At 53.7% G+C, this 17,218-nt stretch overlaps 1 long non-coding RNA gene across 1 annotated transcript; it reads left to right on the top strand.

Annotated features, from left to right (window-relative positions):
• The first annotated feature begins 5,674 nt into the window (after positions 1 to 5,674).
• Positions 5,675 to 16,692, top strand: LOC115837980. Its single transcript, XR_004033039.1, has 3 exons — positions 5,675 to 5,810; positions 6,928 to 7,258; positions 16,589 to 16,692. It is a non-coding gene; the product is annotated as an uncharacterized LOC115837980 (long non-coding RNA).
• The last annotated feature ends 526 nt before the right edge of the window (positions 16,693 to 17,218 follow it).

Here is a 17,218-nt window from a genome sequence, read left to right as displayed (position 1 = left end):
TTATGATGGCTCTGTGCAAGCATTTCCTGTGTGCTTCTCAAAGCAGGACCAAGCTGAGAGTCTGTATCCTGGCCCGGCACCTCAGCTCCCGGACCCCACAGGCGCAGCATGAGCGAGGATGAGCGGGTGAGTCCAGATGGGAAAAGGTGTGGGGTGATGTGTGAGCCGTCTCTCCACCCTGGGCCTCAGTGCTTCATCCTGCAGACAAGGACCAGGTCTCCTTCTGGTGCCACACGGGTTCCCGCTCCTGTGGAGGAAGGTGCCTGCCAAAGAGTGCTGAATTTCCTGCAGCTGCTGGGGATTAGGAAGTCACCTTCTTACCTGCTAGCTCTTCTCTCCTCCCGTGTCTAATGGGGCCAATTGAAGTGACTAGGCCCCCCTCAAGTGCAGGAAACAGCATAGCTCTGAGGAGCCGTGCCGTGGCGAGCCCCTCAGTGCATGGGGAAGTGAAGGAACAGACAACGGAGGAGCCACACGCAGTCCCCATTGAGTGGGGGGAGTCAGCGAACTCCTTCCACACAGTTCATTCCATAAATACCTTCACCCTGTGGGCACACGGTCTTGTGACAGGTGTGGGGCTATGTGATCCGGCAGGATTTGGGGTCAAGGTTGGCCCTGACCTTACCTAAGAACCTGGTCTGCCACGTGGGATTAGGCCGTGGGGGGTGTGGCTGGCGAGGCAAAGTTGGCACTGACCTTACCTAAGTCAAGAACCTGGCCCGTAGTGTGGGATTAGACGGTAGGGAGTGTGGCTGGGGGGAACATGTGCTCAGCCTTGGCGCTGCTGTAACTGGGGCTGCAGCTCAGCAGGCCTGACGTCATCTTGGAGAAGGCCCAGTGCCCCCACCCCATGCTGGAGCCCCTGCTCCCCACGCTGTAGCAGCAGCCACACAAAGGAGGACTTGAAAGGACAGCCGGGGAGCTGCTGGGGGGAGGGTTGTCTTACGGGCTTTAACTTCTGGATCCAAGAAGAACTTCACGTTTTCCTGGGCATGGATTCATTAAGACAAGGGAGCAGCCTGGCCTCCAAGCTGGTCCCCATCCCGTGGTGCTCCTGGGCGGAGCTCTGTGTGGACCGAGGAGTCCCCGTCCCTGAGGCGTTCGTCCCGCAGGATGACAGGACTTGCTGGAAGGCCACGGGCAGCAGTGGCCGCACCCCAGTCTCCACAGCACCGAGACTGACACGCTGAGCCCTCTCTTGGTTGTTGGTCAAGTGAAGTGAAGCCAGGAAGCTCCTTGGAGGCAGAGTGGAGCACGGTGAGGCCCGGTCAGCAGTGGGTGGGGAAGGAGCCGCTCTGAATGTGCTCACCGGGAGGTGTTCGGGATTCCCGTGGCTGCTGGAACAAACCACCGTAAAAAAAAAAATCACCACAAAGCCAGGACTTGAAACCACACACATCATCCTTCCAGGTCCCATAGGTCAGAAGCCTCTTGGGTAAGTTTTACAGACACTAAGATTTGATCACCTCTATTCTAGACAGAATGAGTTGTTGATAAGCAAAACTGGAACCAGCGATTTGAGGCCTTCTCTAACCCCTCACCCTGTATCAGTGAGCGTGATCCTGTTTTCTTTACTCACTACTGTGTTTTCTGGGACCACGAGACACAGGAGAGGAAGGGCCTTCCCGACGTTGCCCATGGTTTCGGCGCCTGGAGCCTGGCGGTGCCAGTGAGGGACACCTCGACCTCCGGCTGTGCTGGAGGCTGTAGCTGGCATGGAAAGGGGGGCTCTCAGCTGGAGACCAGCACCATGCTGAGCTGTTTGGCCAGCCCAGCCCACCCACAACCCCTCCGTCCCGCCCCGAAGGGACCCAGAGACCAACACTGTGGTTCCCATTTGGAGCCTCCTCCAGATTGCAATGCGGGGTGGAAGCCTGCTCTCCTCCAGCTGCACTTACTGATATGGAGCGTTACTTCCCACGAACCTTCAAATCTGGGCTTCCCCAGGGACAGGAGGTGTGGAGAGAGGTGCACTGGGCTTGGGACAAGGAGGGATTCTGGTTTCAACTCTGTCATTCAGTATTTGAGTAGCCTGGGCAAATCCCACTACCTCCGTGGGCTTCCAAAATGCAGGACTTGGATGAATTCCCTCTGCTGCAGATTCCGCCGGGGATCGCTCTCACCAGTGGTCAGGCAGAGGGGATGTTTTCTAGGCTAATTGAGCTTTGACCCCAATTCCACCCTCTCTGAGAAAGAGACTCCCGATTAGTCACTTATTAGACATCGCTTTAAATAGCACCTCAATTTGCTTTCTCACCCAGCAAGCCAGGGTCTCCATGGAGAGGCAGCTGCCCACGGGGACCTTCTCCAGTCGACATCCAAGAAGAGTCTGTTAGTAGCGGGAGCCCCTGTCTCCCCCACCAGGGATGGAACCTGCTTTCATTTCATTTCCATGTGGGGTGATTCTCAGACTATGACAATTAACAAGGAGAAAAAACCATTTGCATTTTTCCTGGGTGTTAATGACCTTCCAAACCAACGCTCAATTGTCTCATTTAAAGCAGCGGAGCACACATTGGCATGAATAATTCAAGGACCAGAGTCTCCCACGTGCGGGGTGAAAACCTTATTTTTGACCTAGTTCCTAAAGTTGATGAGTTTGGGTCATCACTCTATGCACAGTTTCTGCTTTTTAAGGTTTGTGTTATTTGACTCAACAATATCACAGCCTAAGGAAACTTAGTGGCAAGGTTTGGGGACTTAAGTTGATGAAGCAGAGACCTAATTTGTTTTACATAACCTGAAGTCTTAAACTTAATTAATTTTTCATTTTGGGCACAGAGGCACCTGCTGGTTAGGTCTGATATGGCTCAAGCAGGCATCGTAAATACACAGACGGACAGAGAAGCACGGATATGCGGATGTTCAGGACCATCTCAGAGGAGTTCGGGGTGTTTGTGGCTCTGGGCTGAGGCGGGGGCTTGGGTTGTAACCAGAGGTGACCAGTGGTCAGAATCGAGAGAGAACTGTGGGCTGACAGGCAGGGATATGGGTCTGAAGCCCACAGACAAATAGGATGATCTTTGCGCAGCACAGGGCCGGAATGCTTCCATTCCATAGAACGGGCTCTCACCACGATCACCTGCAGCCTGCAGCTTAAATCAGGGTTTCTGGCGGGGCCTCAGGAGCCACAGTTTACAGTGATTGCCTGGGCGTTTCTTATTCCAAGCTCCACCCCTTTCCCAGGCGATTCTTATCCAAGCTCCACTCCTTGCCCAGGTTTCCAGCTTGGTAGCTTCAGACAACAGAAATGTACCGGGAAGCAGGACTGGTGCAGAGGTAATTCGTTCAGGTGAGGTCCTGCAGCAGAAGGGCGGGCACTGTCTCCAGGTCCAGGGCCACTAGGCTGACCCACCTGTAACGGTACAGCATGTGCCGTGCTGCAGCTGTATGAGGCAGGCCTGAGGGGACCCATTAGTGTCTGCTGGGTGGATAGACTCGGTGTTTCGGCGGGATTGGTTCCGAAGGAGCAATATTGAAGAGATTCATTTGCTCTTAGATTCATCAGGTGTCTGTGCACTTCTACACGCTGACTCTCTTCTCCTCCCGAGGAGTGCGGTAGGGGGCCCGCGGGCAGCTCTTCCCTCCTGTGCCCGTGGCCCCTCATCTGCAGCCTCAGCTGGGTAAGGACACCCTCAAGGTCTGCTAATGGATAGCAAGTCTGTCCAGTCAACAGTCTCACAGTTTTGTGTTTTTGGTCAATTTAACATAATTGGTGGGATCTCACCATCCCAGACAGGGGTCGCAGTGGACCCCAAAGATGGCTGAAACAGCCAGACCCAGACAGAATCATTGACTGGTGACTCTGGCCCTAAGTCCAAAGGCCACCTCCATCCACACACACTGTCCACCTGCAGACCAGGCATGGCTGTTGAGGTAGGCGGCCTCAGACACCCCACGTCACGGTGCCTACCCTGCAACCTCCCCAGGGCGTGCATGGCGGCCAGCTTGTCCTGGAGCCACAACCACAATCACAGCCAAGCCAAGGGGCGAGAGGCCTTGTTCGGGTTTCCCCTGTGTGCAGCTCAGGAGAGAGGGAGCCGGGACTGTAGCACTGGAGGAGCACACGGTGAATTGGTGGCTGTGATCCCCATGGGACTGGCACAGGCCTCAGGCCTCCTGTCCATGAAGACCAAACCTTGGCTGGAAGTCTCATCTGAGGCTGGTCAGCTTAAGACTCATCTTCAGTGGCACCTTTAATGGACAGCTGGGCAAACAGGGGGGTTGGTCAGATGACTTGCAGAATTAAAATTGTGTTGTGAGCTGTTAAGCCCAGGCCCACCCCATGCCCGACCCTGCTGATGTAGACGAGGCCAGACTGTGATGAACGAGGGTGTCCCGGAGTTTTATTTCACACAGTGTGCTGGCCTTCAGCTAGAAGCGGGCAGCTTCCTGGGCCCTCACCACGGTCCTGGCAATAGGCGGGCTGGTCCCAGTGGTGGGGGATGGCTGCACTTCTGCAGATTGACCCCTTGCCTTCTTGCTGCTCTCTAAACCCTACCCTTCTGTGAACTTTCCTTTCTCAAGCCCAGCACCTGGGCAGCTCCCTGGAGACCTCATCTCAGGCCAGTGGAGCCAGGCACCACAGGACACGGGGAGCTGGGAAGGCCTGACAGGCCACTTTCCAACCGCATCCTCAGGGCCCTGCATGGCCAGTGCCAGCTGTGGCTGACCGTCTCCTTTGCTTCTGCCGAGGGTGACTCTGGGCAGTTTTCCCCAGGGCACCCTTGGTGGTGCCCCCTGCCCGGCCCCCTCTGCTTCCCTGTTCTGCTTCTCCCACACTCTGACCAGTCTCCTGGGGGCACTTCCTGAATACGTCCTTGCACACAACTCCTGGCTTCAGAATCCACGGCTCCATTTTACAGATGAGGAAACTGAGGCTCACAGTGATGAAGTCGGCAGTGCAAGGTCAATTGGCCATGGAAAGCCATGCTGGGAGGCAAGTTCCAGTCTGGGTAAGATTCCTCCCACTCCCTTGCCTCCACCTGCCAGAGCTGGAGGGGGGACCTGGGTCTCAGCGCCTTTCCGAGGCCTGACAGCAATATGTTCTCCAGCCATTCACCTCCACAGGGCTCTGTTGGAGCACAGATGGGTGGGGGTGGTGGAGATAAGGCCGCAGTGCAGGTACAGTTTGGGAAGCATCCTGCGATGGGGTTGGAATGCCTGGGGCTGCTCTGGGGAGGGCGGGCCGGGGCTCTCTGGCAGGTGGTTGGGCCAATGCTTTCCCAGGCTCACAGAGGTAGCGGGGATGCAGCCCACCCTTTAGCACCAGGCCGGGCTGTGGATGGTCGCCAATGTGGAGGAGTGTCCAGTATGACATCTCAGTTTCCAAATGTCGAGGTTGCTTCAAGGTTGAGGGTGCGTAGGGCGGGAGGGCCCTCTGCCAGGGGGCACTGGACAGCACCCAAACTGAGTGCACTGCCCGGGATATCACAGGCCACCAACTGCACGTACACAAAATACAGCAAACGCCCGGAGAGAAAAAATGCAGTGACTGAGCCTGAAAAGGCCCCACGGAAGAGCACGCTCATTTTTAGAACATGTTCCCTTGCGGGCCCTGCGGTCTCCTAATGCAGGAAAGGCCCTGAGAAGTCCTGCAGGCTCCTGCTGCACCCTGCGGTGTCCACACATACCTCATCTGGGAGCTCAGCTGCCTCTGACGTGTTTCCTGGCTCATCCTGCTCACTTCCTCTCTTTTATATTTTCCTTCTCCCGACAGGAGCCCCGGAATTTTATTTCACGCAGTATTCCCCATGCTTGTTCTGGGAGTGTTAAATCATGTTCCCTCAAAATAAGAGTTTCGTGTTCAGGTGAGAAGGTCATGGAGCTCCAAGGGCAGTACGGTGCTCCCTCACATCATCTCCTCATTTTCTGAGGGTCCCGGGGGGGGGGGCTATACGCAAAGTGCTCCAGGGTTTGCGTGGCACAGGCTGCTCCAGTGGACACTGGCCTCAGGCAGGCTGCACCTCCAGCGCTGCTGGGATGGGGTTAGAGAGTGGGGACAGCCGCCAAGCAGTGGGGGAGGGGGTGCTCGGGGGCTGGGCTGGTGGCAGTTTGCCAACAGTGCTAACCAGCACTAACCAGCACGGCAGCACTGGGTGTCAGCCTCTGATCCCAGCTCCTCGAGACAGCTTGGGCAGCACTGCCGGTGGCTCCATACTGAGTCATGAAGCCTGAAGAAAATGTGGCCCCTTCTCTCCCTGTGCTGTCTGCAGACGTCAGCACCCATCTTTCACACGGAGATGATCATGGCTCAGGTTACCTCTAGCCCTTCCATTTTAGGAAGCTACACTACAAATCTATAAATGCACTCACAGCTCTGCCCAGGGTATGCGGGTGAACTCCACCCCACAAAGCCCACAGTGGAACACTAGTGACAGGTTCAACCTTATGAATAGGTGAATTCAAGTATAGTTTGATAATACAGGCAAGTAGTCATGATAGGAAAAATCTTGATTTAATTTTTGTTAGTCACTCAAGCCCTTTGTAGATGCATGATGGTGACAGTAATAACAGTTGACATGCATTGAGCATTTCCTGTGTGCTGAACAACAATCACATTCTACATTAAATATTTAAACTTCACAACTACTCTACTATTATTCTCAATTTATAGACAAGGACATGTGTGGTTTTAAGAGTTTAAATTACTTGACTACATTTATACAGCTAGTGAGTCTAGACCCATCTCGTCCCACACATGAGAATCCTAACGGCCAAGTATCTTCCATTCTTGCGGTTGTGTCCCACAAAGCTGCTGGAAGCCAAAACTAACTTCCCTGTACAAAAAAAAATATTAGCCAGAGAGTCAGAAAATACATGAGCTGCACATAGTAGGTGCTCGCTGTACACGTGTTGCTGTGATTATTCACGAGCACGGCGAGAAGGACAGGTTTAATGGCTTAGTTTGCATCCTCCCCTTTCTAGGTCTGATGCCAACCGGCAGTCCTGGCAGCAGTGACCTGCAATTCCACTGGATGTGGCAGGCAGGATCTGTTTCCCTGGCCATTTTTTGGAGAAGGTCCAGCTGAGAGGCTCAGACAGCCATAATGGATGGGATCTTTTTAGAGGTACCGAGAATGCCATGGTTTCAACCCAAGAAGACAGCAGGGCCATCAGCAGAAGTGAGACAAGGAGCTGGCTGGAAAGTGAAGATCACGGGCAGAAGGCAGAGGCGTGGCAGGTGCCCTGAGTGGCAGAGGACTACGGAGGGCAAGACCCCGTATGAGAGGTGTGGACTCGGCCAGCAATGACGCAGGTGAGTCTGTGAATGCTCTCAGAGAGTGGTTCTGAAATGCACACCTGTATTTTTCAGGGTTCTTCAGAGACACAGAAGCAATAGAATGTGTGTGTGTGTGTGTGTGTGTGTGTGTGTGTGTGTGTGTGTGGTTTATTATAAGGAATTGGCTCATATATTTCAGGGCCCTAGAAGGTCCATATTCTGCCATCTGCACACCAGAGGCCCAGGAAGCCGTGGTGTGGTTCAGTCCAAGCCTGAAGGCAGAGAACCAGGAGCGCTGATGGTATACGTCCCCACCTGAAGGCAGGAGAAGATAGATGTCCCAGCTCAAGCAGTCAGGCAGAGAGTGAATTCTCTGTTGCCCAGTCTTTTGTTCTATTCAGGCCCAAATGGATTGGATGTGGCCCACCCACACTGCGGAGTCCATCTGCTTTTCTGAGTCCATAGATTCAAATGCTAATCTCATCTGAAACACCCTCATAGAAATACCCAGACCATGTTTAGCCAAATATCTGGGTACCCTGTGGCCCAGTCAAGGTGACACATACAATTACTCGTCATGAGACTCGTGGGAAAGCTGTGTAAATCATGAGCCATCACTTTTGTTGGCCAGAGAACCAGAAGAGCCACTGGGGAGGGAGGCTGAGAACCCTCATGTGCCCCGGGAACATGCAGAAGACCAGGGGGAGGGCAGCTCTCCACCTGGGAGGAGTCTGATCATGAAATCAGGGCAAGGGCCCTCGGCAATTTGCTCAGAAATGTGCACTGTGGGCAGGGAGGCAGCCTTGCCAGAAGCCTTTGCCACGGCCACCTGGCCTCATGGGAAGCCTGTCCATGTAGCTACTCATCCCTGAGCTGACCGTGACTGAGCCTGCTCAGTTGTGCTGGGGCCCAAGAGGCTGCTTCAGTGAAAACAGAGAACCAAGCTTTGCACATCTTTGCTTTGTAACGAGAGGGACTGTGTATCCTCAGAGATTTATGTTTGAAGCCCTTCTCTTGGCACGTTTTCCTGCTGTGCGGCTGCCATCTCCTCAGCTAATTCCCCCAAACCCTCCTCATCTCTCTTGCCGGCTTCTCTGTGCTCCTCTCTTGCTTGGGAGCGGACGAGTCAGCTTTGATATCCACTCTCACAGCTGGGATTCAGGCCACTTCACAGATGAGGGGCAAACCTGTCATGAAGTCCTTAGCTCTGAGCCTTGGAGAGTTTAAGGGTAAGCCCTAGGTATTTACTAAACCACAGGCCTGACAGGAAAAAGGTATCTTTAAAAACATAATAAAATTCCTTTAAATATATCCCCTGTCCCAGTTTGCTGAGTTCTTAGAGGCCCGGCTAAGGTACCCAGAGGCAGTAAGTCCTTCCCCGTGGCTCATCGCCTCCCTGGTGGCTCTGGAGACTTAAGTGGGGAGGAGAATTCTGAGCTCTCTGCAGTGTGCCCCATGCTTTTAGGGCTTTGCTTACTTGGAGCTTGGAGCTTTTGGGTGTGTGTATGTGTATGTGTGCACGTGTGTGTTCATGTGTAAATGCATGTCTATGGATGTGTGAGTATTGTGCATGTGTGAGCACACGTGCATGTGTGTACATGGCTGCATTGCGTGTGGGTGTGCATGTGCAAGTGCGTGTGCATGTCTATTTTTGTGTGAGCATGGTGCGTATGTAAACACAAATGCCTACGTATGCATGCATGGGGCATGTGTGCATATGTTTTGGTCATGCGTCCACGTGGAACGGGAACACGGCTGCCCTCCTACGTTTCTCTCCCCAGGCAGAGGGAGACGCTCTCAAGCAGATCTGATCTGGGATAATGGGATCAGAAGGCCCTGCTCCATGGGTCCATATGGGAGTAGCCGCCCGCCTGCCCCCACTCTCCCTGCACACAGAGCTGTGGCCCAGCCTTCCACCGACATGGGGATGAGCCAGTTGGCAGTGTTTGAGGACAGATTTCATATCCAGCACTGGGATCCCTGCCTCAGGCTCGGTTCCGCCTGCCATGCCACAGAGCAGGACTTGGGTGCTGGCGGTAGGAAGCCCTCATCACATGGTTCTGGGGCCTTGGAGAAAACCCTCCACAGCCCTCCTGCTGCCTCTTCAGCAGCCAGGTGCACGGACCAGAGACTGTCCCATGGGTGACTCCCTGCGTTGGAAGAGAAGCGCTCCTTCCTCCACCGTAAATGACTCCCTGGGGCCGCTCAGTTCACAGAGGAGGAGACTGAAACCACGATAAATCAAGGGAGGTGCCCAGCTCCACAGGGACCCACCGGTGGAGGATGGAGAAGAACAAAGCCTCAAGTCATTAGTTATGAAATTTTTAACATAACCACATGTTAAACATAAAATGTAGAGCAATTTTTAAGCCTTTTTGAGGACTAGGAGTTCACTCTGCATCTCCGTGGGCAGGATGGGAGGAGGACAAAGTGCAGGATGATAACAGTTCCCTGCAGGGGAAGAGCCCAGGGGCTCCAGGTGCCTGCGTGGAGCCCAAAGGTCAAGGGGACTTCACCCCCAGGCCCACTGCCTGGAAAACTCATCAAATAGAGGAGGAAAGAGCTGAGCACAAATAATGCACCAAAATGGCCTGGTCACAGCAGGGAGAGAAAGCAGCCGGGCAGGGAGGGAGAGCAGCCGGGCAGGGTTGCGCATGTGCCGGTCTGTAGTGCGGTCTGCGGTGCGGTCTGTCGTGCCCGTCTGCGGTGCGGTCTGTCGTGCCGGCCTGCGGTGCGGTCTGTCGTGCCCGTCTGCGGTGCGGTCTGCGGTGCGGTCTGCGGTGCGGTCTGTCGTGCCCGTCTGCGGTGCGGTCTGTAGTGCGGTCTGCGGTGCGGTCTGTCGTGCCCGTCTGCGGTGCGGTCTGTAGTGCGGTCTGCGGTGCGGTCTGTCGTGCCCATCTGCGGTGCGGTCTGCGGTGCGGTCTGCGGTGCGGTCTGTCGTGCCCGTCTGCGGTGCGGTCTGTAGTGCGGTCTGCGGTGCGGTCTGTCGTGCCCGTCTGCGGTGCGGTCTGTAGTGCGGTCTGCGGTGCGGTCTGTCGTGCCCGTCTGCGGTGCGGTCTGTAGTGCGGTCTGTGGTGCGGTCTGTAGTGTGGTCTGTAGTGCTTTCCAGATGCGAGGCTCCAATAAGCTTCCTGTATGAGCTGGGCATGGAAATGCCCCTTCAGACCTCTCCAGGGAAGGCCCTGCCCTCCAGCACTGGGAGAGCAGCCTCCGATACCTCCAGCTGTCCCTCCGTCAGGCTGCCTCAGCTGCAGATGGTCACCTTACTCAAAGTGGCCACACCCGGGACCAGCTGTGGGGGGTATGAATGCCCAGCCCTTCCCGCCCACCTGCAGCAACTCTAACAGGCCCCACAGCCCAGGGCTCCTGGGGGTGCCGAGGCTGGGCCAGGGTGCATCTTGCTGGGCTTCTCTCTCTGCCCCTTTCCCAGGCTTGGGTCTCTGATCAATATCCTGTGCCCTAAACTCCATCTTAGCATCTGCAAGCAAGCGGGGGACAAGACTGTGTCTCAGCTTCAAAGAAGACAGAGAACTGGTAAGGGTGAATGCCAAGACTGGGCCAGGGAGGGTGCAGCAAAGAGCCACGACAGGTGGGAGGAGTGGGGGGGCTGCCCCTGAACAGTGGGGAGCAGGGCTAGGGAGGGCAGGGCCCTACAAGCCTGGGCTACACCCAGGCACCAATTCCTAAGCAGAAAAACCACAGGCAGTGAGCCTGGAGCGCTTGGCCTTGGGGTTAAGGGGAGAAGGAGAGGCGGTGAGAGCAGTCAGACATCCCACTCACTGGCAGGGCATGGAGGGCTTGGCTGGGCGCCGTCTCCCAGATCCAGGAGGAGCAGGAGGAGGCCAGAGGTGGCTGCGCCATTTTTCCTCCACCTGGCCCAGGGCTTCCTGACTCTGAGAAACACAGCCCTGTAACTGGCCAAACAAGGTGTAGGTGATGAAAACATGTCCCTTTGCCACTGGGGCAGCTGTCAACGGCATTAAGGTGTGTGCCATCTTTTGAGCTCCATGTTCCCTGTGGTGAAGAAGGCTGGCTGCCTCCAAGCAGGGCAGAGAGAGATGGGAGCAGGGGCTGGACAAGGAACTTGCCTGAAGCCTTCTCTTCTGAATCTGCATGTAACTTCATATAGAAAGAGAACATACGTATTGATAAGAGGACAATGATTCAATAGAAAAAAAAAAAGGGAAGGATCTGCACAGCTAATTTCACATGAGAGGAAATCCAGATGAAAGCGATGCAGGACAGGCAAGTACCAAAATCCGGGATTGCCCAGGAGGGAAGAACTCCAGGGCGAGCCGGGGGTGTCAGGCAGCAGCTTTTGTGGAAGCGCCGTGCACAACGGCGGCAACGGAGGGGCTGCTCTTGGTAAAGCAGGGCTCCCCCATAGGCAGTGCGCCCAGGGTAGCAGCTTAGTGGCAGGTCTGCAGTCATGTTTAGACCCACTTTTAATTATATGCAAATTAAGGGGTGGTTTATGCAGAATTTTTAGGAAACGGGTGGTAACTTCCGGGTTGTAGGGTTATTGGAGGGGTGGTACTCCGGGTATTGCTGTGACAATGGTAAACTGACATGGCATACTGGCTTTCTGCCCCTCCCTGTTTCAGCTAGTCTTCAATTTGGTCCTGTGTCCAAGAGCCCCGCCTCTGGACTCAGGTCCCACCTCCTACCTCAAAAGCAAAGGTCTGAAGGTGGCCCCACCACACTAGCAAAGAGGGAGATGGAATCGAGGCCTACTGAAGTGCTCCACAGCCTAACCCTCAGTAGCAGAAGCCTTGCGGCCTTTGCTGATATTGAGGAATTAACGGGACAGCGCCTAAGTTGCTAAAAACTCTTGGTGCCTTAGAAATGTGTACGGGTGTCTGTTGGTGAAATACCATCATGTTTGGCAGGGATTTGTTCTAAATATATTCCAAAAAATGGCCAGGGAAGCAGATGCAATACAATTAGTAAAAGCTGATGGTGGTCGCAGCTGGGTGGTGAGTATGGTTCGTTGTTCTGTTCTCTGGACTTTTGTGTATGTTTGAGATTTTCCTTAGAGTTGAGAAAAGAGCAAAGAACCATATGCCTGTCTGGTGAGAATGTGGGCAACAGTTCTCTCACACAGTCTGCTACAATGAGGTCATGAGGGGGGGCCCTGGTCCAATCTGACTGTCCTTACGAGAAGAGGCGAGTGCATGGACACACAGAGGGGTGGCCACAGAAGGACACCGGGAGGAGACAGTGTCCACAAGCCACACAGGGAGGCCCCAGGAGAAACCAGCCCTGCCCACACCTTGATCTCAGACCTCCAGCTTCTGGGGCAGGGAGACAACAAACCTCTGCTGTCTATACCACCTGGTCAGTGATATTTTGTTAGGTAGCCCTCAGAAGCTGATATATTGACCTCACGTTTATAAGAACAAATAATAGCAAAAACCAGTCTACATGAGCATGGATACACTTGGATGTGCGTGTTTGTGGGGGTGGTAGAGTTGGGGGATCTGGAGAGGGTCTCCACTCATCTTCACGTTTTGAGGGTTGCTTCCCGCCGGCATGCATTACCTTTGTCACTTAAATAACAAATGGCAATTGTCTGAGAATCAAAAGAAAAAAAAAGAGAAATGAAAAGAAAACGATTCTGGACGATGTGTCAGGACAGTGGAATAAACTGAGGCTGCAAATTTCTGGAACTTCCCAAAAATTCCATATACAACTACCTTTAAAAACATTTGGTTGGGTATATGAAGTGGAAATTTATAGAAAAAGGAAAATGTTCCCGTTTCTTTTGCTAATGCTTCTTGCAGGTACAGAGTGAGCCTATGATGTTTACCATAGAGCCGTGCCACTGTGTTATATATATGATTATATATGTCGATTTGCTCATCATAGTACCACATTTTGTCTTTCAATAAGGAGGACATTTTCTTGTAGTTCTGTAGAGAATCTGAGAATCACAGTCTTAAGAGGATTCCAGTTCCAAACCTCAAACCTTCCTACAGGTTCTTTCTCCCTCTTGGCCTTGAAGCCTTTTGCCCCTGGCGAGTTAGTGAGTCTCTCATTTCACCTCTCATGGGGAATGAGTCTGACGCTGCCCATGCTCCCAGCCTGGTCCTCTAAGGCCTGGTTGGGAGGGTGGGGGTGCGGGACACACTTGTCCACTCACCTCTGGATCAAAACTCAGCAACATGCTGGGCTTCAAGTCCAGTGATTCGGAAGGATGACAGTAACCCGCATGGGAAGCCCCAGGGCCTGGCACAGCCATGCACTGGTTCTTTGACGTTCTGTCTGCTGCCTCTGCTTTGCCTCTTTGTGCTTTAATAGGACACCATGATTTTTCATTATAAAATCCTCCAAGTGCATAATGTTTTGAAATCATTTATGAGAATAAAGAACCACCACATGCTGTGAAAGGAAAATAAATCTTGGGGCTCCAAAAATCACTAAGCTAAAGGGAAAAGTCAAGCTGGGAACTACTTAGGGCCAACCTGCCTCCCACTCTATTCAAAGTCATCCCTCTGCTCACTGAGATAGACGCATCTCTGGTTGCCTCCTTTGGAGAGGCTAATCAGAAACTCAAAAAGATGCAACCATTTGTTTCTTATCTACCTGTGACCTGGAAGCCCCTTTCCTGCTTCCCGTCTTGGCTTCAAGTTGTCCCGCCTTCCCAGACCAAGCCAATGTTCATCTTGCATATGTTGATTGATGTCACTGAGGCCCCACCTTTCTGGACCTAGCCAATGTTCATCTTACATATGTTGATTGATGTCACCGAGGCCCCGCCTTTCCGGACCTAGCCAATGTTCATCTTACATATGTTGATTGATGTCACCGAGGTCCCGCCTTTCCGGACCTAGCCAATGTTCATCTTACATATGTTGATTGATGTCACCGAGGCCCCGCCTTTCCGGACCTAGCCAATGTTCATCTTACATATGTTGATTGATGTCACCGAGGCCCCGCCTTTCCGGACTTAGCCAATGTTCATCTTGCATATGTTGATTGATGTCTCATGTCTCCCTAAAACGTATAAAACCAAGCTGTGCCCCGACCACCTTTGGCACATGTGGTCAAAATTTCTGAGGCTGTGTCACAGTCACACACCCTTAACTTGGGCAAAATAAACTTCCTAAATTGACTAAGACCTGTCTCAGATTTTGGGGTTCACAGTGCTAAACACTAAAATCGAAGTTTTGGAGTTCAACATGTTTCGGTTTCCTTAGAAACCAACATTTTAGGGGAAAAAGGAGAGATAAAATCATGTGTTTTTATTTCTAAGCATTTGTATTAGTTTTAGACTCCGCCCATGTGTGCTGCTTATTCCCTGGAGCTCATGAAGGGGCTCATGGGGTCTGGGTTTCTTCATTGATGAGTCAGACATAGATGAAGACCTTGTGGTTGCGCTGAAAAAAGCGCCAGAAGAACAATGGTTATCGTTACTCATTTTAATCACTGGAATTGAAGCTCCAAGGGCAGAGACTTTTGTCTGTTTTGTTCACTGCAGTGCCCCAAATAGAGGAGGGCTCAGTAAATGTCTGTCCAATGAATGCATGAACGGATGGATGACAAACACTTGACAAGATCGCATTCTTCCCGAACTGGACAAGGCCGGGTCCCCCACGCTCTCATTCATTCCATCCATCGGTCCTGCTCCTCCCCTACTCCCAGCTCCTAGCACAGCACTCGGCTCACAGCAGGCACTCACCCAGTATCTGCGGAATGAGTGAACATCACAAAGGAAAGTTAGGGACCCCTCCCCTGGACTTGCTCCCCACCCAGGTGGGCTCCCAGCATTGGAGAAAGAAGTTGGCAAGGCATCAGTGCCACCCCTGCTGCCCCGGGGCTGCTTTCCTTAGAACCTCGCCTAGACGAGAAACTGCTTTGGGAGGTGAGGGCTTCTCTGCCTGCTGAGCTGGTGCTCTGCCTCATCCCTGGAGGACGGCTGGAGCACCCTCACCGTCCTGGCACCCTGCCTTTCCTGTGCTCGTCCACTGGGCCCACCAGCCTCTCTGACCCCAGGGCCCGTCCACTCCCTGACCAGCCACCAGGAACCATCCACAACGAACACCTCCCTTCCCTAGAGACCCTCATCATCATCAGAGTCACGGCCACCATTGATGCCCAGCTACTACGTACCAGGCAGGACACACATGTCCCATCAGCCTCAGAGCCAGGGCCTGGGGCACACGGGCTACCCCTATGTCATGGACGGCAACAGCAACCGCTCCCTGCAGTGACCGCATCTCAGGGTGTGGCTCCTCCTCAGTACCTGGTGTGGCTGCTCTGGTTCCTCCCCTGTTGTCACCACAGCAGCCCAGAGCGGGTCTCCTTCAGCCTGTTCCCCTGTCCTTCCTCACCCTGCTGCTGGAGTAAGCCTTCTAAGAAGTGAGCCGGTCCCCATGGCGCACAGAATGGATTGCTAACTCCTCAGAGGGAATGGCAAAGCTGTGGGTGCCATGCTCCTGCCCTCCCAGCCTGGCTCCCATCACCCCTGCACCACACACTGTGCGGCAGGTGCACTGGTCCCTGGCGGCTGCAACTTCCCAGGGGACCACCTCTCCCTTTCACCTTCTCTGCCAGGCAGATGCAAGTCTCCGGACTTGATCAAGTGCCCTTTGGGGGGCTTTCCTGTGCCTGCAGACACAGGGCACAGCAGCGCTCCCACGTCCTCCCTGGCAGGGTGTGCACACCCGATGCCGCCTTCCGTCTCAGGATATTGGAATTATTTGGGTTTACATCCAGGTCTGCCGCGTGATGCTGAGGTTCTCCAGGGCCGGGGCAGGGCCTGGGTCATTCCAGGTCCCAAGCCCTCCAAGCACCTCCTGCATGGGATGGAGCCAGGCTCTACACACTGTCCCTGTCTGCAGAGGTGATACCTGACTATTGTCACAGGAACAACGTGCAGCATAGAGAGGCAAGAATTGCTTCCGGCATGTGGAGACCTGGCTCTTCCACATGCAGCTGGGTGGCCTGAGGCATGCAGTCTATGCTGCTGTGCCTCTGTTTCTCCAGGGGTGACAGGATGAGGTGAGAACATTCCTGACTATTCTAAGCATCCAAGGAGGGATGCCCAGGGATGCCCGGGCTGTGAGGCCCTGGGGTGGGATGGCCTGCTCTTGTCTCTAACGCCCTGCCTTGCTCCGGACACCTCTCGCTTCCACGCTATTTGCGTTGCACTTCTGGCTTCTCAGACCTTGTTGCAGGCTTAGTATGTGTGAGTCTCACCCCATCACGTGACATGGGCAGGAATCATCCCCCCACTTGACAGGCAAGGAGGATCTGTAAGGGACAAGTGACGCAGTTAGGCCCCAACACTTGTTGGTGGCAGAATCCCACTCAGACCCGGGGCTCCTCTTTCTCATTTAGCTCCTTTGATTTCTGTGTGGCCAGGTCCTGGCAGGGGCCCACCTGCATTCTCGTAATAATACTGATGATGATGGCCTTGATGACGGCGATGAAAATGATGACGATGATGATGGTGATGATGATGGCGATGATGATGGTGATGATGGTGGTGATGATGATGGTGATGAAGATGATGGCAATGAAGATGATGGTGATGATGATGGCGATGATGGTAATGATGATGGCTAACTTTTACTGAGCATGTTGCTATACCGAATATTCATATTATTTCAGTTAATCTTCGCAGCAGTCTTATGAGGTTGGTACTATTATTATCATCCCCATTTCCCAGATCAGAAAACGGAGGCACAGAGAGACTGAGTAACTCCCCAGATCACACTGTTGGCTGGAGGGGCCAGCCCTTGGTCGCTCTGTGGCTCCAGCAATGTGGTGGATGGGTGGTGGTCATCTTTGGGGCTGACAGTTGGGTTTTAGGGCATATGTTTAAGACTGTCAAATAAGGGGGACGCACTAAGGCACCCCCACATCTACAGTGAGTGTCTGCTGTGGGTGAGTCCTGTGGGGCCTCAGTGGTAGGCGGGGGGTGGCACATTAGGGCTGGGTTTTGCAAGGGGTCTCTGGAAGGCCTTCTGAGGAAGGCTCACTGAGTTCCTC

This window comes from Nomascus leucogenys, chromosome 13, assembly GCF_006542625.1.
Source record: "Nomascus leucogenys isolate Asia chromosome 13, Asia_NLE_v1, whole genome shotgun sequence".
Lineage (NCBI taxonomy): Eukaryota > Metazoa > Chordata > Mammalia > Primates > Hylobatidae > Nomascus > Nomascus leucogenys.
Note: the sequence above shows the minus strand (reverse complement) of the source record. Positions and strands in the feature narration are given on the sequence as shown.